Below are 20,725 nucleotides of genomic sequence, written 5' to 3' on the forward strand. Positions count from 1 at the left end.
TATGGACAGAAGTCTAGAGGCATTCTCTCTGATTTGGAAAGTTGATACTCCCTGGGACAAACCCTCCACCATCCCATCTTTATACAGGGTCCTCCTAGCAGGGCGTGCTGGTCCCCAGTCCTCTTAGAGAAATACACAGCAACATCCTTGAAGGTCAGTGGTTCCTGGCTTGTGCATGTCTGTTGGCTCCCTGCTGAGGGGCAGGCAGGGTGCTGAGGGGGCTGAAGCCTTCAAGGTGCTGAAGGCCTTGTGGACTTGGTGACAGTGTGAACATTACAAAGTTGAATTGACCCAGAGAGGGAGTAGTGGGAGCTTACCTATCTAAGCTTGTGTTGTCATGTCTTTCTCCACTAAGCTGTATTCCAAAAGGATAAACTTGAGTATGTGGCTAATGAGAATTTAGGAGACAAGTGACCCCAAAAGTCTCCATAAGGTCTAAGACTCCTCAAGATGCACTCAGGTCCACCGGGTCCAAGGTGCCCTAAGAGGACATCCCAGTTCTCACAACTCCTCCCTCTCAGGCCAAATTGGCCAGGACTCCAAGCACTAAAAACACCCCCTTGTATATAATTCAAAATTAAAATAGCACTAAACCATAGGGAAAGAAAGACCAACCTGGCTGAGATATTTTCCCAGGATAACTTCTTTGTACAATCAAATATCTCTATCTTTTGGAAGTCTGTGTGTGTGTGTATGTGTATGTGTGTCCACACCACATGTGTACATATCTGTACACATTCTCAGTCCATCTCATGGATTACCCGGGACTAAAAGCTGTCCTCCCAGCAAGTGAGGCTTGGCTGTCTGGTTGTGTTCTCTCTCCTGGAGCTCCCAGGTAGGCTCAAGAGCCACGCAAACTGCTGTGATGCTTTGGCACCCAGTCCATTTACTCAAGCGAGAAAAATTCCCCAGGTCTAGCTGTTCCCTCAGACCCAAAGAAGTTAGAGAAATCTTGTTGTTGTCCTTAGCTTGCTAAGACCAGAGAAGTAACTGAGCGCTCATAGACAGCCACCTTCAGGGGTCATGTGGTTAAAGCCAGTCCTGCTTTCGGGTCCCACTCACAACTCCACCACTCTGGCCCATCCCAGCCTTCTATCAACATAGAGGGGTCTAGTTCCCCATGGCCAACTTGACTCAAGGTCATTAACCCACCAATAATTTGCCTCAGGAGAAGACAGTTTCCCACGATCTATGGAGCTACCTTAGTTCTTAAGTGAAGGAGGCTCTCCCCCAAGATGGCCATAAAGCATGCATTAAGAGTCTGAGAAGCTTCACTAAGCTACCCCTTACCCTGCATGGCATATGCAGATGTATGAAACTCGACTTTGTGGATTCTCCCTCCCTTCCTCCCTACTTTAAGGAAGACATATGGAGTCTGGCAAGAGCCCTTTAGTCCCACTCCTTTAGCCCTGAAGGCCCTGGTCTTTGACATACTGTCCACACGTCTCCCTAACAGGATCTAATTTCTCCTGTAACCCCCTGAGGAGGGCCCTGGGAGAGATGCTTGGTTTGGCACGTGAGTGCTGGAACATCCTCAACTAATATTAATGAAACTCTCTATCTTCCTCTGTCAGAAATCTATACACACACATGCACACTCACATTCTTTTCTCTCTTTAACACACACACACACACACACACACACACACATCTCTATACCCCATTCCAGTGGGAGCATTCATTTTCCCTATAATGCTCTCCCATTGTGAGTGGTGATGGGCAATAGAGATGATGTAATAATAATTTTATCGGATCAATATATCATTTAGAAAATAAAAGCTCTCCCCTTCATCGGGTGATGACCAAGAGGGGAAATGCCTGCGCCTGGTCAGTAATTTATGTCTGTCAAGCAGAATGGATGAGATCTCCCACTCAATGCTCTTGTGTCTTTGTGTTTTACTGTATCCCCTATGTTTTCAGCAATGCCCATAAAATATCTCTCTGAAGGGCTCTCCTTTGAGCAGGAAGCAGCACCCTCCCAGGGCAGGGGGGAGGGGGCTCAGATCTCAGGCAGTAGGGAAGCCAGCCTTGCCCATGGGCTTTCAGTTTCTCTGCATAGTGGATGATAAGGTCAGTTTCATTTAGGCTAGTGTTTGCCAGGACATCTCCTTGCTTTGCTCAGCAAGCACATATTAGGAGCTCCATTTTACAGATGGGAAAACAAAAGACCAAGAGGGTAAATATTTCCCTCCAGTCCATGGGGGCAAAAAAAGTCTTCATCTTCAACTGTCAAAAAGCATTGCCCATGTGTCTCTATGGCTTGGTGGGTGGGATCAGAGCAGGAGAACATGAGCAGGGAACTGTGTCTCTTCATGGTGATGGCTGGTTCAAGGCAGGAAGATAACAGCTGGGGTCTTTCTCCCTTCCCAAAGCCCTTTCTGATCCTGCAGTCTCCTCCTGACCCATGGGCTACCTGCCTCTTCTCTCTGACAGCTCAGGACTAGATCCTATCAGTGGCAGATACCTTGGAGCTGGCCATAAGTGACCCTTACACACCCAGTGTCCTAAGCCCGAGTCTGCAAGGATGTGTTCTTCACTTTAGTTCATGCCAGCTCCCTGCATAACAGAATTAAAATGGGGGGAGTGGAGGCATGGGGGAGAAATACAGGACAATATGCTGTAAAACATTTGCTCAGTGGCTTATTGAAAAGAACAGAGAGAGAAAAAAAGAGAGAGAAGGAAGAAAACCACAATTTAGTGTCTACCAGGCATTACATCCAACCATAAAAATATGGGGGGAAAGCCCAAAAGAATTGTACTGAAACATTACTGATACTAAGAAGCTGCCTTTCTCATATGTATACAGGATCCCTACTCCTCTGCCATTTTAACTTCAGCAGAGGTTTGAACCCAAAGTGCACTCTTGTGGCAAACTTTCACGTGGGAGCAAGGGTATCCACTCCTCTACCCACTCATTCACTGAGCTTTTTGGGGTGGAGACAGGATGGACCACATGTTTCATGTACTCAGGACCAAATCTTACAACTGAACAACACATTTATTAGTGAATCGCTTGTTGTCTCCTTTTATTTTAGTATTTAGTGCAAACTACTTTTTGTTTAACAATTTTTTGAGCACTTCCTAGGTGCCAGGCACTATCCCCAGTACAAGGGGTTCAAGAACAAATAAAATCAAGTCCTTGCCCTCCAGGGAACTAACGCCCAGACACAGAGCACAGGGGGCAAATTTACCATCAGCTCCATGGACCCCGACCAACTCAACTATTTGAGAACGAAAATTTTTTTTTTTTAAAAAGGGTTGGGATTGTATTTGTTGGTTTTGGTTTTATTTTGAAAAGGGTGTTCAAGCTTAGAAGAACAAGTCACTCAGATTTAAAAAAAAAAAAAAAAGACAAACTCAAATCCTATATCAGCTTGCATACACCTTCTTCAACATAAACACACATGATCAGCTCTAACCTCTTATTACTACACATCTATGGCCATTTTCAGGACCTCCTCAAGGCTGGTCAGAGCCGTGTAGGAACAAAATGTCTGGTCCCTTTAGAAGCCTTCACTCTGGAAGGCCAAGGGGACAAGCTGGGAGAATAGGCAGCCATTGGAGTTGGATTCACAGATTCCATGTTAGCGAAGGCTCCCTTTAGTCATTCAAAACATATTTTAGCTCCAATTGTTTGTTTACCTGCCTGTTCTCAGGACTCAGTATCGTTACCTGTAGACTCTCAATGTCACCCAGTAGACTCAATGGTTTTTACAGTTCTCACTTTCCTTACAATAACATGCAAACAGTAACACATCAAATCTTGCAAGAGTGTCCTTTTGTGCAAAGGGGAGATGAAGACAATACATGGCTTATGCCAACTGGCGTAGATGTCACATCGGTTGATTGAGGGAACATTCACAAATCTGAGCAATAGGAGGAGGAGGGTGCCCGGTCCCCCAGGCTCCCATCATTCCCAAAGAGGTGGCCAAAGCCAGGCCTGGCCAGACCAGACACTCGGTGAGCAGGAATGAGCTCCAGGGACACTCACATTTGTCGTTCCTCCAGCTTTAGATGACCTGACCCCTCCATTCACCCTCATCTCCTCTCCCAGATACAATGTCTAAAACCGATCCATTTCCAGATCTTTGGGTGACCATTACCTTTTTTTTTTTTTTTTTTTTTGTAATGCTATCAAACTTTAATAAGAGCAACTATAGCATCGATTAAATAACAGCAGTTAAACTAAAAGGAGATAAATCAAAATTATGTCTGCAAAGAGGAAACACAAGGAACGGTCTGGCTGTGGTCAGTGGAATTAAATCTGCCTCAGGCCCCAGATCCCCTAGCTCCCACAACTTAAGTCTCCTCTCCCCTGGGGGGGGAGCCGGGTACAGGCGAGTGGGGAGTGATACTCCCAACCCCGTGGGCTGCACAAGGAACAGCAGCAGCAAAGGCCCACGTGAGACAGGCTAGAACTGAAACTCAACTTTAGCCAATATTGGCTGCAAGCCAGTATTCTTCTCCCAGCTCACTGAGCTTTCTCTCTGCTGACAGAGCTGCTGTCCAACTTCCTCCAACATTTTCTCATAGAAGAGAATCTGATTTTGATACAAGGAAGTGGTTCTTTCCGATTCTCTGTCCGAGTCTTCAGCCATCTTCCCGCAGAGGTGGCCCTTCTGCTTTGTGTGGTTCATGTTTCCATGCACTTTGAGACCATTCTTCTCGATTTCCAAGCACAAGAGTTCCTTTTCAATGTGTTTTCCCTGAGTTGGCATTACATGTTCGTGTTATACTTCAGGATTCGGCTGGAACTTCCAAATCTTACTTTCAAACTCACATTCAAGCTAGAGTTCTCGGACTGCAGAGATGCTGGGGCTGTCTGGAGGCCTTTTATTTGTCCTGGAAACTCTTCATTCAATTGTCTTCACCTACTTTGGGGGATATATTTTGTTTTCCTTCGTGTCATTTAAAGGATGTGTCTAAATTATTAGGTCCCTGAGTCTGTTCAAATCAACCAGCACTGGAGCACCCGGGTGGCTCAGTGGGTTAAAGCCTCTGCCTTCGGCTCAGGTCATGGTCCCAGGGTCCTGGGATCGAGCCCTACATCGGGCTCTCTGCTCAGGAGGGAGCCTGCTTCCTCCTCTCTCTCTACCTGCCTCTCTGCCTACTTGTGATCTCTGTCTGTCAAATAAATAGATAAAATCTTTAAAAAAAAGAAAAAAGATCAACCAGCACTGAGGCACCCGGTGAATTCCACTGTCCGCTGCCCTCTTTCCTCTCGTTCCAAGTGGCCACCATCCATGTAGAGATCTGCTCTAGACAGAGCAAGCAAACCTATGACGTCCAGCATGGGTTCAGCTCAAGACTGCAACCGGCTCTCTTTCTCATCTGTGACTTGTTTCAACCATGCATTTGTGTTTTCATGCCTTTTTTCTGCTCCTTTGGTGCACGGACCCTTGGGTTCCATCCCTCAGTTTCTTGGGCACCAAGTTCTAGACTCTCCTGAAGATTAGTGTTTCCATTTAATTCCTCTGTCATCTTCTGAAGCTGTTCTCCACTGTTGGGAGATGCTTTTATGGTGTGTTTCCATTTTTGTTTTTGCCTCTGTCTCTTGGGATTGGAGGGACGTGGACACATCTTCAAGTGATGGTATCCATCTTTGAAGGTGAACTTGGTCCATGAAGTCAAGTTTAGAGGGCTTGCTTTTTTTTTTTTTCTTTTTAATGATCAAAAAGCCATTTAAAAAAAAATTTTATTGACATTCAATTTAATGAACATCTCATGTGTTATTAGTTTCAGAAGTAGATTTCAGTGATTCATCAGTTGCATAGAACACCCAGTGCTCATTACAAGGGCCCTCCTTACGGCCCATTGCCCAGTTACCCCACCCCCTCAGCTCCCCCCCAAGTCTCCCTCAGTTGGTTTCCTAGAGTTAAGAGCCTCTTGTGGTTTGTCTCCCTCTCTATTTTCATCTTATTTTATTTTTCCTTCCCCCTCCCTTATGTTCATCTGTTTTGTTTCTTAAATTCCATGTATGAGTGAAATCATATAATATTTGTCTTTCTCTGACTTATTTCATTCAACATAATACTCTCTAGCTCCATCCATGTCCTTGCAAATATCAAGATTCCATTTTTTTTTTTTTTTTGATGGCTGAGTAGCACAACAGGACCGTCCCCCAGAAGACCAGCAAATTTAATTTTTGAATGATTAGCACTGTGGAGAAAGTGGACAGGTCGGCTGGGGTAGGAGCACGTTTCCCAGCTCGAACTCCAGGCAGGCAGAAGCTAGGTGAGCACAGAAGAAAATCTCGCACTGGCTGGGAGGCTGGTGTGGCTCCTCGGGTCTCGTGTAGCCATCAATTTTGAGTTTAGCTCTCAGGAAAGTGACCCCATGCTGCGGGCTCTGTTATGTGTCCACCCTTTCTTTTGGCTGCACGCTGGGTCCCTCTGAACCCGGTGAGTCCACCAGCCTGGGCTAGTCACACTACATCATCGAGAGACCTCGCTTTTCTGTCCTTTTCCAAGCAAGTCAGCCCAGTTCTCAAGTGCAGACCAGTTCTGAGTTTTAGTAAGTGCTGCTGAACACAGCATCTGTGGCTGCAGAGGACTGACCCCACCACAGGAGCCTAGGGGCTTCACAGGTTGTCATTAGCCCAGTCTACTCTGTGGCTCTTCAATACACGCTCATGGGGGCCAAAGTAGACCAGCTCCTTGATATAAAACCACCATTGCGGGATACACTGGGATTTCACAGGGAAACCCACCAGAGACCTGGGCCTGTCTCCAGCACACACTGCACAACAACTCCAGGTCTGGCCAGGAGGACATTTCTGGGGCACCCTGCGGGCCCTTCCCGGCTCCAAAGAGCATGGCAGCTCAGCCTCGGACTGCCAGTATCCTGTAGGCCACAACTGACCCCATCCTACCCCATACCGAGATGGAGTGCTCCATCTCAGATGCAAACAGGTGCCCAGCAGCCAGGAGAGATCACAGGTGGAGATGGGGAAGAGCCAGGCCTGCCAGGTTCTGTAAAAGAAGCCTCCCTGACTTAGCTCTCCTGAGTGCACAAACAGAAAGTGATGTTACCCACTCAGTGCATCTAGGGAAGCGGAAAGAGCCCACAATGGCCAGGGGCCGGCCTAGGGCTCAGCCACTCTAGGCCCCACAGGGCTCTACACCAAACCCAAACAATCAAGGTCGTGTCCTACTGGCGGTCACCGTCTTATCCCAAATGGTGTGGATGATTCCACTTCTTGGTTTGTCAATTTTAAACAATATCTGTTGTTTTCCTTCTGCAAAAATAGAAGGATTTAAACCCGTTTCAATTGCCTGCCTCTAAGACCGAGCTTCATGCTTGTGGTTTCCTATTTTTTTTTTTAAGAATACATTTGGTAACTCTCATAACATTAAATAACATATACACTGTGCTTCCTTTATTGTTCCATCAACTTGAGTCAGTATTTTGATTCTCTTTCATGTAAAGATGGTAATATTTATGCCCCTACACTTCTTTCTCCCTTCCGTCTTCAACCTACTCCCAGACATATTTTTATATTGAATTGAAAAGGTTAGCATTTACATTCTGCAACCACAAGCCCATCTTCTAAGCTTCCACAGGGTGACTCCAAATGTTTTCTTTTAATGGTGTTTACATTACTATCACTATAGACATATTGCTCACGGCCCAAATCCAGTAAGTCTCCTGAACCCGTTTCTCTTCTACAAACCTGAGATTATGATCCCCAGGCCACTGAAGGAAGAATGGTCACAGCATAAAACGCAATGAATTTTTTTTTTTTTTTCTGGTATTCCAGCAACTGCTTAAAACTGTGATGCAAATTTTCTTGTTATTTGGATAATGACTTTCTGGTATAGCTTCTTGTTTTTCCAGAAGTTTCTAAATACATTCTTTTTTTCCGTGAACAAAGAGCATTTTTCAGGTCCTCACCGTTTTCCATCTTCCCAAGGATATCATCTACCACAAGGAGCTGCCTTTTTGCTCAGACACTCTTCCTGACAGAGCACACTGCTCTTCTGTTCCAGTGTGGACTGGCGACCCTCAAGATCAGTTGTCCCAAAGACGTGCTGCCTTCGTGGGTAGTTTGGGGTCTACTTGACAATTCTTCTTTACTTGGCGGCTCTCTCGTGCCCTGGATCCCATGTCTTTCTCTTCCTTTGTTTACCTCCCCATGCTGCTGGGATACACACTCAAATAATTTCCTAAGAAGGGTATATGAAAACTAAATGTCCTTATTTTGCCCTTATACTTGGTAATTTGGGCTGGATTTAAAAAAAAAATTAAGTTAGGCCTTATTCTTTCCAAATCTTAGAGACATTATTGTCTTCCAACACGGAGAGTTACAGATGAGAAGTCCGTTGCCAGTTCAAATTTCGTTCCATGGAAGGGACGCATTTGATCTCTCTGGGAGATTTTAGGATCTACCGATTATCCTTGGTGATTTAAGATTTTGCAAAGTGTTGCAAAATGAGTGTTGAGTTGTTTTGCTGTTGTGGCTTTCATTTATTTTGCTGGATACTCAGAGCTCCTTAGAATTAAGGTCCTCTTCAGCCCAGAGAAATTTTCTTTCGCTGTTTCTTTACTAATTTCTCTTTTCCCTATTCTCTTTTTCCTTTTTTAAGATTTTATTTATTTATTTGACAGACAGAGATCACAAATAGGCAGAGAGGCAGGCAGAAAGAGAGGAGGAAGCCAGCTCCCCGCTGAGCAGAGAGCCCAATGTGGGGCTCTCAGGACCCTGAGACCATGACCCAAGCTGAAGGCAGAGGCTTTAACCCACTAAGCCACCCAGGAGTCTGAATCTTTTTCCTTTTATGTTTGACCTCAGGATGAGCTCTCATGTTTCTTGCCTTTTCTGCAGTATTTCTCTTCTCTTAAAATTTCTGTTCTCCATTTTGAGAGGTCCCCTTGACTTTTTATCCCAAGCTTGTTTTGAATTTATTTTGATAAGTGAGATTTTATAATCTCTAAGAACCATCTCATATTGGCTTTCTGTTCCTTTTTTTTTTTTTATATTACATCTTGTCATGTTTTATGGATATAATATACTCTTGAATGTGAGTGTATAAATACGATATTTTTCTGAATTAACTCAATTGCCACTGGGGTCAGTCTATTTATCTCGGTCTGTCTCTTTCAGATTCTTGTCTAATTCTTGACTAATTCTTGTGATCTCTGGTTGTCACTCCATAGTTTAAAAGAACCAGGCAGCTAATGTGGTTTTCTTCTGTTTTGTGCTACAACACAAGAGATCCATTTTATCACCAGGTCTCTATCCTAGAAATTTGATTAACTCTCTCAGTGGCATGAAAGGTTGCCTGGTTGCATGCTGGCTGTCAGGTTTGGTGTTAGGGTGAATGGATGCAGAGCTGACTTGAAAGTCAAGCTACAGACTCTGGAAAAATCTGCATTAGATGTTTCAGCCTTCTCCAGAGAGCTGGCTTAAAATTACAGATATACCTCTTGTATGTGGTCTTGGAGAAGACACACCAGGTGACCTGTGCAAACATATACTAACTTAACCATCTCTCCTCCATAAGCCTCATTTCTTACTCCAGGTTTTCACTGCACCTGCTAAGTCTGAGCCTAGAACCTTTCTTGGTTTCTAACAGGTTTTTAGGCTCCCACATCCTACTGCAGCCTCCTTCTACTGTAGGTTGGTCCTTCTTTAATTGATGCATGCATCACAAATCCCATTCATTCCATCTTCCAGAAGAGTGTTGAGCTTTCTTGCCCTGTGGTGATCTTCCTCTCCACTCTTTTGCCATAATAAACATTATTTCTACCTTGATTCCAGTAAAATCTAAGTGACAAAGATGAAAGCATGAGCTCAAGCTACCATCGTGAACCAGAAGTTCTCATTAAAAATTTGTTGGAATTCTACTGTGAATTTGAACCATGAATGCTATTCTACTCTGTGCCAAACATTATGTTTGACCTTACCAGGCTGCCAGGATAAGAAGTGTTTGAGGCGTGCCCAGCTGGCTCAGTCAGTAGAGCAAGTAACTCTTGACCTCAAGCCCCGCTTTGGAGGTGGAGCCTACTTAAAAAAAAGTATTTGACTAAAAATTACACTTGAGTCCATTTTTAAAAGTTACAGAGGAAATTCAAGGCAGACTTGAGAGAACTGTTTCAAAAGGTTCAAGGGCAGAAAGGTCAGGGTTGGCAGCTTCTGGTCTTTCCCCTGATGGCAGCTGCTGGAGCACACAAGGCTTGGAGGTCACTCCAGCTCCTGCCAGCAGGACACGGTGGCTGTCAGTCAAGAGCAAGAGGCCACTCATGGGGGCTCTGATCCTGGGCTCCACACCAGCAACTTTTTCTCAGTGTCAGCTCAGCTGCCAACATTTGCACACACCTGCTTCCCCTGGCAGGGCCCGGAGAGGTTCACAAGCTCAGAAGATAAGACAGAGGGAAGGCCAGATCTCTGGACTTAGCTCTGGTGCGCTGGTCCACCACTGATCTGTGAGCAGCAGGAGGCACAGAGCTTCTCCAGATTATTTGTCAGGGGTCTAGTTGCCAAAACCAGAAACAGACTTGCGCTAACTTAAGCAAAAAAATAAAAAATAAAAAATAAAAGTCATTATAAGGGTCTGGGAGTAACTATAGAAACCCAGTAGCTTTAAAAAAGGTATAGAACAAAGGCTTCAGAGACTATCTTGAAAAGGATTTGCTCTCCTTGTCTCCCTCTAGGTCTGTTTCTTGTTTCTATCTTTCTGCAGACTGGCCTTCTCCTCAGTCTACATGGCAGAATTTTTGGCTATCTACAGATTGGAGGTTCACAGACCCTGGGCCAGCCATTCAGAGAGACTAACTGACTTTCCCTTAGACTGACAGTTGGCAAACTTCTTCTGTAAAGGCCAGATAGAAAGTATTTTTAGCTTTGTGGGCCACAGAGTTTCTGTACAGCTACCTGAGTCTATCATTGTTATGCAAAAAAACAGTCCTAGTTAATATGTAATAAATGGGCATATGACTGTGTTCCAATAAATCTTTATTTACAAAAACAGGCAGGCTGGAGGCAAGATTTGGTCAGTTTGCTGACCCCTGCCTTAGGCACAACCCCAAATTTTCAGAAGAATCTGAATGGTTCAGCATAGGTTAGTCGTCAGTCCCTTAGTCGGGAACCAGATACTAGGGAAACACACCAGAAGCATGACATCAGGGAGCCAAAGCCTGGAGGTGAGGCATGCTGTTCTCAGAGAAGAGAGTCTGAGGAGACACCCCAACAAGGGTCTACTATATCACTTCTCATCGTAGCAGCCATAAATTGGGCGCCTTAGCTCTTGCATCCTCTGACTTCAAGATAATCTCATGGAATTGAGTAGCAAGAAACTTCTTGCGGTCACTTGAGATCCTCAGAAACAAAGTCCCAGCTAGAATGTGACACTTTGAAATTTCCCACCTTCAAAAAAGGAATAAAGGGTGGGAGGCAATTAGCTCCCTAAACAACCTCTAGTTCATAACTCAGGGAGCTTGTTCAAAACTTATATTGTTTCTTAAGTAGACTTGTAGAGGAAATCTTTACATTCAAACCCAAGACTCTGAAATTGAACCAGAGTCATATTGAGCTGCGGTAGCTTAGAGATCCCCCTGCTCCTTGCCCCTCACCTCCAGGGCTCGTGAGTGTGTCATGGTGTGATTAAGGGTTGAATGATATGCCCAGCGTGGCTATCACAGTCTGCGTCCTCAACTCCCATGGCAGCCCTGTAGCTTATGGGCATGTCATAAAAATTCTATGGTCGCTATTGGTAGACATGGAAAATGGTACAGCTGCTGTGGAAAGCTAGATGGTAGTTCCTCAAAAATGTAAAAGAAGAATTCCCATGTGATGTAGCAATTTCACTTCTGGGTATAGACCCCAAAGAACTGAAAGCAGGTCTTGTACACCCATGTTTATGGCACATTATTCACAGTGCCCAGAGTGGGGAAGTAACTCAAGGGCTCATGAACCAACAAAGAGATGAACAAGATGTGGTATAAACTAAATAAAGTATTATTCGCCCTTAAAAAGTTGGGTAATGCTGATGCACACTACAACGAGCTTGACCCCGGAGGATATTTCACTGAGTGAAATAAGCCAGTTACCAAAAAACAAACACTGTATGAGTCTACTTATAAAAGGCACCTGGGGTAGTCACGTTGGTAGAGACGGAAAGTAGAATGGGGCTACCAGGAGCAGTGGGGAGTTGTCTCACGGGCACGCTTTCTGCCAGATAGAGTTCCCAAGACTAGCGTACAACAACGTGAATGTACCTATCACTAATGTACACTTAGAAATTGTTAAGATAGTAAATTTTATCTCATGCATATTTTACTACAATAAAAAAAAAAAGAGTCTGTGGTAGAATAGGCCTGGGTCTTCATGGGCCCCAAAATGTAAAGACAGTGTATAGACAAGATCCACTGCCCCAGAGGCTTTCCTGGAATGAGTTTCAGCCTCTCCTAATCATGTGTCTTTAAAAATAAGAGTTTTGATTTTTTTCTCTTCTTGTCAACAGAAACTGGGGAGCAAAAAACACCCTGTTCCTCCTCTGGGAACTTGTCCAGCTGGCCTTCCCAGAATCCTCTGGGGCCCAAGAAGTGGGATGTGGGCTCTCACATGGTTGCTGTTCACAGGACAGCAGCTCAACTGACAACCAGCCCCCATGTGATCCCCTGCAGAAGCATGGTACCCTCTGTGGGCAACTGCCAGGGCCTCTGAGGGAGAGGGGCAGCCCATATAACCCCCAGAGCCTCTCAGGACCCCAAAGGAAGAGTCAGGAATTTCTTCTTTAGGTGCTGACACTCTGCCATTCTCCTATGGCCCTCCTTGCCTCTAGTCTTGGCCCCTCTGAGAGCTCCAGATAGTGTCCTAGTTACTTTTGAACACACATCTAAGTAGGTAACTGCCATGCAGTGACCTTCACCGGCTGCGTACCACTCTCAGAACCAAATTCTCTATCATGATACTCAGCATCCATGCCCTGATCCCGCCCATCTCTGTAGCCACATTCCCCACAGCTCCCTATCTTCGTGCTTCTGATCCCAGGGCATCCCTACTGTGCTCCTTTGAAATCCCAGCCAGTAAGTCGAATCCATTTTTTTTTCCCCCACAGAATTCAGACTCTTGGCCTATGCTCAATGTGGCAGAGTGGCCTGTCCACTCTATGTCCTATTCACTCTCCTCTGGAAGCCTCCAGTTTGTCCACAGCCTTTATACAGGACACCTACAACTGACCAGACATTCCAGGGGTGAACCAAACGGCACTGAGACTAGCCCAGAGGATCCGGGAATGACTTTGCAGTTTTGAGACATCATAATAGGACACAATCCAACCAAAGATCATGGGTCAAAATTACAGAAGAGAAATTTTAGGATGAACTGCCAAGCAAGGGCTTTGCACAGCACTAGGCTAAGCTTCAGGAGAAGGTCATTTCCTTTCCTTCCCTCTGATGGGAGGTCAGAAGCATACCTGGCTGGGATGGGGTGGATGTAATCTGGAAGTAGATGAGCGAGGAATGCCCAGGGGCTCCTTTCCCCCTGCAATTTATATGGCCCCTTTGCTGGAGACTCTCCAAACCTTTCTCTTAATGTTTATTGCTGAAAATGGGATTGTTCTTTCAGTTTTGGGTTATGGGATAAAATCAGTAAAAATTAACCATCTTTCATTCTGGTCAAATTCCTAGGCTAGTAAGGCCTTGTTGCCACGAGATGAGATCAGAAACTGTAACAACCCAAGGGAAGGATGAAGTAGTTAGTCCTTCCCCAGAACCTTTGTGGAAGCTGGAATAAAAGAGTCCTTGCCAGAGACCAACTTCAGTGGTCAATGATTTGAGAAATAAAACAAGCTACAACTCCCCAGTCCTACAAGGCTTTTCCTTCTGGCAGACTGCTCACAGCACTAAACTTCTCTGAGCTTCGATCTCTTCTGTTAAGTGGAACTAACACTGTCAGCTGTAAACAGGAAAAGACTGTAACGTGCAAAGCAGGCTGCACATAGTGACGTGTGCTCACCTCCTACTCTAGTGAAGCTGTATCTAGAACAAATAAGGCTGATACAAAATTCTAAGAGCTTAATGTCGATGAAAGAAACAGTCCAGGGTAGACAGTGTGATTATTCAGAGAATGAAGAAAGAAGAGAGCCAGCCCCGATGGGCAGAGAGTAAGGAGAATGGGGCTGGAGTGGCCGCTGAAACCCAGTCACTCGTGTTTTCTGCCACCTTACTTCCAACCGCTGAGGTCTGGAAACAATGTAAGGGTCTGTCGATGGATGAAGACCAAAGAAACTTGGGGTGTGTGTGTGTCTGTATAGATACACAATGGAGTATTATTCTGCCTTACAGAGTAGGGAGTCCCGCTCCTTGAAACATTTAGGAACCTGGAGGACATTCTACTTAGTGAAATACGCCACTTACAGAAGGAAAAATATTGCACCATCTCCCTTGTTCGTGGAATCCAAAAAAGTCAAATACACGGAAGCAGAGAGTAGAATGGCAGATACTGGGGCAGGGAAGTGGGGGACGAGGAGACGTTAGCCAAGGGCGCAAAGGTGCAGGTCTATAGGATGACTGAGTCTTGAGATCTAATGTGCAAGCATGAGGACTACTGCTCATAATTCTGTAATGAGCACTGAACGTCCCATAAGATAGTATGTCTTGGGGGCTCTCATCGGCACACATGACGTCTACATGAAACAGCCAGACCGAAGTCAGCATTTCACTTAGTACGTGTACCAAAACACCATGTTTTATACCTTCAATACAATTTTTTAATATTTCATTAAAAATAAAAATACCTACCCATCTATATTTTAAAAACACACAAGAACTGAACCATGTTAGTGATCACAGGCCCCCGTGCTGCTGGGCTTCCAGTCACCAACTCTCGGAGATTGCCACCATCTCAGACCCCCCGATACAATGGCCACCCCCGGACTGTGGGCCCCTCCATCCATAGTCACTGGGGGGGAATGAAAGACGCAAGGGCCACAACTCTTCCTATGAAGCATGGCTGAGGTTGGAATTCGTTCCCTTTTACCCAGATCGGGCCGTACTGGGGTCCATGCTCAGCAGGGAGATGCTGAATCAAGCTGTCAGTTCCCAGAGATAGAGTTTCCTTCCCCAGGGCCTTGGGGACTCAGGCAATTGCCAAACTCCATGGCCCCCTCTTCCCCTTAAGTGTGATAGATGGGCCCAGTTTTCCTGGCGGTTTAAACACTTTGCATTGATTTGTGTATTAGTTTGTATATTGTTTTGAGAGGCCAATTTCAAGACAAGCTTTGCCCATCGTCCATCAAAGCTCACTGGTGCTTTATCTTCATTCTGAATTGGCTGCTCATCAGAGGCCGGGCAGGCCGCTGCCAAAAGATCCTTCTGTCCTGCACCTCCATCCATCACAGCACTGGGAACACTCTGCCTCGGGTCCTTCAAGACTCAGGGAGAGGCCATGGTCGCTGGGGTCAGCGGTCCACACTCAGTCACTCTGCTTCTTGGAGAAGATCTGAGCAACCGGTCTTTGGAACTCTTAACATTTCCAGACATGAGAATGTTCTAGGAACACTCGCAAGCATTTCACACAATGGAAACTGAGTCAAGCATCACGGACTAGAAACCAGCTTAAACTCCCACTGCATTTTACCAGTGTTTTGGAAGGGACAGAGTGGAAACAATCACCCAGTGCAGGGTACTTCTCCTTTTATTTGCCAAGCATCTCTCCCTAGGGCTGCTTTGGGGGTACAGCTTTGGTGGAGGGACATGAGAATTACACACAAGACCAGTCACCCTGCTGACAGCATCTTAATGCCTCAAGGAGACTGGCCCCTGCCCTTCATCCATGCTGCAGCAGAGGCCAGTCCCTTGTCCTCCAGGAATAGATGGGTGACCCCCTGGGTGGGTAGGTGGGGTCCCCTCCCACGGACAGTTCAGTCTCCCAGCCCTGGCTGCCGTAGAGAGACAAAACCTGCAAGTCGTCCCACCTCCGCAGCCCCCAGCACAGGCACACTACTTCCCCTGATGGCTGTTGGCAGTTCCACATCCTGGAATGAGGGGCCTTGCACATGAATGCATCTGTGCCAGCCAGAGCAGGCAGTGAATATCAGTGGCTTGAATAGCATTACCTTCTCCCTCTCTGTCTCTCTTTTTCCTACTGTCCTTTTATTCTCAAGGTCCGAGCTCCCCACAACAGCTCCACCCTCCAGCATCAAAGGTGACCCAAGCTGGGTCTCCTCACCCGGCAATTTTGATTCTCCAGGGGGCATCGGAACACAGTGATCAGCAAAACAGAGCAACCGGCTCTCACAGCTGGGCCTTGGCCGGGTGACTTCAGCTCACCCAGGAAACCTCGTCCTGGAGTCGCTGCCAGGGAGCCTGAGATGTCCTAACAGCAGGGACATGACTGATCCACTCAAAGGGTCACTGTGAAGCCCAGGGGTGTGCTGCAGAGGAGGAAAAGGGGCCGACTCTAATACAAATGGTAAGAAAAAAAACGAGTGACCTTCAGTCCATTTCTGACCCTTCATGCCCCCATCTGCAGGACCCCTCCACCCCGCCTCTCCCCTTTGCTAAGGAGAACCAAGTTCTGGACTTTTCCTTTCTCTTCCCCTCCAAACTTATCTAGTCAAAATAGACATGGCTCTCCCATACATGAAAAGATGCTCAGCTTCATTCAGAATACAAGAAATACAAATTAAAACTACCATGAAGGTCGACTTATCACCACCAAGGTGGCAAAAAGCCAAAAGCTCAGTGACCCACGGTGCAGGCCAAGCCGTGGGGACGCAGGCAATCTCATTCACTAATGGCAGGAATGGGTTATCAATTGATATATTAGGATATTTTTACTGTATCTTTCTGTAATAGAATTAAAAAATACATGTTCGGTCTTTGTTCCTGGTTTCTGGCACAGAGCTCCTAGAATGCTTGGAATTTCCTACAGGCTAAGAGTGTTTTTTCCTACTCATAGGGAGACCCTGTAAACCATACCTGAGTTTATGCTAATAGGGTGACTCGGGAATGGGCCTGGTCATCAAAATCACCAAGCTTGTTGGAAGCTCCCACTCCCCACCATATACCTGGTGCTTCCACTGGATGGTCCCTGACTTGCCTCCTTTGTAATAAGCCAGTCATAGTAGTAGAGCACTTTCCTAAGTTCTAGGAGTTATTCTAGAGAACCACTGAACAGGGAGGGGGGAGGGTTGCCACGAGAGTCCTTGAATGTACAGTCGTCAGGCATCTAAAGTGAGATCAGTCTGGTGGGACTGAGCACTTAAGCCTGTGGAGTCTGCTGCCAACTCCAGGTAAATAGTGTCAGACTTGAACTGAATTGTTGGATACCCGGTGGTGTCAGGGAATCAGGGAACTGGTGTTGGAAAAGATATCACACATTCAGCATCAGAAGGAAGACATCAGTCTTTCAAAATTACCCATGCGTGTATCTTTGACCTATCCAGAAACTATTTCTAGAAATTACCTTACTGGTCCCCTAGCCAGCATGCACAATGCTGTAAGCACCATCTTGCACATTTGGGCATAGCTTAGAATAGCAAGAGAATGGAAGCAACCAGAGGTGCCTGGGTGGCTCAGTTGGGCAAGCCTCTGCCTTTGGTTCAGGTCATGATCTCAGGGTCCTGGGATCAAGTCCTGCATTGGGCTCTCTGCTCAGCAGGGAGTCTGCTTCCCCGTCCCTCTCTCTCTCTCTCTCTCTCTGCCTGCCTCTCTGACTACTTGTGATCTCTTTCTGTCAAATAAATAAATCAATAAAAATCTTAAAAAGAAGAAGAGGAAGAAGAAAAAGAACAGAAAGAGCCGAACTACCATCTATATGGGAACGTGCTAAGCTGCTGAAATGCATACGGGAATTCTATATAGTGATAAGAACAAAACCGAAAGAGATTGAAAAACTCTTGATTAACACAAAAAAATCTTCAGGCTATCTTTTAACCGGAGGAAAAAAGGCAATGGTAGGACAGCGTTGGTAGCATGTTATGTCTTGAGTTAATGAAAAACGGATAAAGAATAGAGGTTTCAGTTGGCTAGTACATACTTTTTTCCCAATTTCTGAAAAGATAAGCATGCATTAACACCAACGGTGATCTGCTTGAGTCGGAAGATTGAACTGGGCAGATGACACACAAGGAAGGGGAGGGGAGATTTCTGCTGAGGGGGAGCAAGGCGACTGTGATTCCTGTTCTGCTCATCACAGGCCAGGCCAGCAAGGAACTTCAGGGAGCCTCTCCCACCCTCTCTTCACTTTAAAATTTAAAATGTGGAAATCACGACCCAAAGACATTCCCTCCCCCACCCAGCTCTCAGATCTGGTAGAAGACTGGGACAAGAATCCCAGGCACTCACACCAGTTCAATGCTCTTTCAGGGACCAGGCTAGACCGCGTGCTCCCCTGGAGGAGGGGAGGCGCACAGCAGGACGCGGGCCACATCTTCGCAAACACCAGAAACTCACAGAGCTTTGGCACACGCTCACTGTTTATTAAGAGTATTCCGAATGAAGGAATGTTGCATTATACTTCTTATGAGCCCTGACTCTCGAGCTAAGCTTATTAAGTCATCCTAGCCTGAGAGTGACGATTTTTATGCCCCAATGACGACAGAGTCACGTTTTCCCAAGCACTTCGGTGGAGGAAACATGTCTGGTGAGGGGGGCCTTTTAACACCCCTTAAGTGAAATGCCACACACAGCTGCCCACATTGTAACTTCTTACGGAATCAGCCTATATACAAAATAAGAAAAGAATGATGAGGTTAATATACTTAACACAGCACTTGGGAGAAGAGAAGTTATTAATCTGCATATAGATTGTTCAACCAAACAAATGCCCCTGGGGCGTGTCCTCTGAACCGGGCAGGCTGGAGTGCTGACTCTGTGTGTTGCATCATGAAGACCCGTCTTCTGGGCCAAACTTACTAAACTCCAAATACCGTCGCAAGGTAGGTGGCAGGTGCGCCTCTCTTCAAAACCTGTGATACGGGTCTCATTAGCATCATCCTCGAACTGACTACTACCCCACCCAGAAAAGATGGGGCACCCACTGCAGCCAGAGGCAAAAACTCAGAACCCTCCAGGACAACACTGCGCACCTGCCGTGATGTGTGACGGACTCAGATTGTGACTGAACAGGCTGGGAGCATTCAGAGGGAGATAAGCTAAGTAAGACCATAAACACCTTGGGAAGGCAGATTGAGTAAAGCTACCCATGATGGATGAACATTTGCTAAATCAAAGAGATCTGGGGCTTGGGAAGAGAGCCCCACTGGAGAGCTTTTGGCCACAAATTAGAGGTACGTTTGGCTCCTTAGACCCAGCTGGGCGGCAAGGTTATCCCAGCCCCCAGAGGGAGAATGGGTAAGTGAGATGGATGGAGATCAAATCCTATTATAACCAACTCCATTACAAAGAAAATTTCACCTTAACAAAAATATATCCAAGCCGGAGGCATCAGCCCATAATAATCGTATATTGTTCAAATAACCCATTGTGAAGCATGCCGTTCTTCAGTCCTTCTGGGTAATAGTCTCTAGTTACAACAACACCCCAGCACATCCCCACTTACCACATGATGAATTATTTGTGGTACATGACAATACCTGCCTTCCCTGCCAACCCTCTGACTGTGGGAGGTGACTTTTGAGATGCTCTATTGGAGGCTGACGTTTTGAAAAACTGCAAGGAATTTGTCTTTATAAGAATCTTTGCCTCATCCCAGTTTCCCATCAAACCAGTCACCTGCATCTAATACCATTAGCAAGATTCTTTAAAATGTTAGGTGATCACCTCTACATAAGCAGAAAAAAAATATTTGATAAAACTCAATACCCATTTGTGGTTTAAAAAAAAAATCATAGAAAAATAAGACCAGTCACTTCCTTAATCTAATAAACAACATCTGTCAGGAACCTATAGTAAACATCCTACTTAACGCTGAAATGTTAAAGTCATTCCCTTAAAAGTCTGGAACGAGATTAAATGCCTTTTATATCAGAGATTGGCAGAATCTAAAAGGCCGGGAAAATGCTTGTAGAGACAAGGATTTGGAATAATAGGAACTCTCCTGTAGTGCTGGTGGGAGTATAAATTCATATGACCCCTTGAAGAGCATTCTGGCAATAACAAATTGAAGATATACATATTCTTTGATCCATCAACGCCATGTGCTCAAGAAGGTATGACTAAGAATGTGTATTGTAGCTTTACTTTTAATAGAAAAGGGGTTCGACACAACATATATGTCCTTCAAAAAAAAATACACACACACACACACACACACACACACACACACAGTGATATTCTTACAATGGAAAAGTACATAGTTAAAATGAACCAGCTAGAGGCTCCAGGTATCATCATGGGTACATCACACACACACACACACACACACAGGCACAAAAAGCAAGCTTCAGAAAGCTAGACCAAATTGTACCTTTATATAAAGTTTTCATTTTAAAAGTATGTGAGGACAAGGGCTCAGTACGGGGGGCCAAGGGCAGTAGACTCAGCCTCTCCAGCAGACATTTGTCCTTGAAACAGAGTGATCTGGGGGACACTCCAGTCCTGGAGTTAAGAAATAGGTTCCTACCCTGTGTCAGGGATGTCACCAGTGTCTCAGTTCAGACTGCTACAGCACATATCACTGAATGGCGGCTTAAATAACAAACCTTTATTTCCTATAGTCCTGGAGGCTGGCTGGGGGCTCTTCTTCCCATTTTATATGCATCTTTTTCTCATTGTGTCCTCACGTGGCAGAGAGAGAAGGCTAGCTCTCCTTCTTCAC

Source organism: Mustela lutreola, chromosome 4 (genome assembly GCF_030435805.1).
Source record: "Mustela lutreola isolate mMusLut2 chromosome 4, mMusLut2.pri, whole genome shotgun sequence".
Taxonomy (NCBI): Eukaryota; Metazoa; Chordata; class Mammalia; order Carnivora; family Mustelidae; genus Mustela; species Mustela lutreola.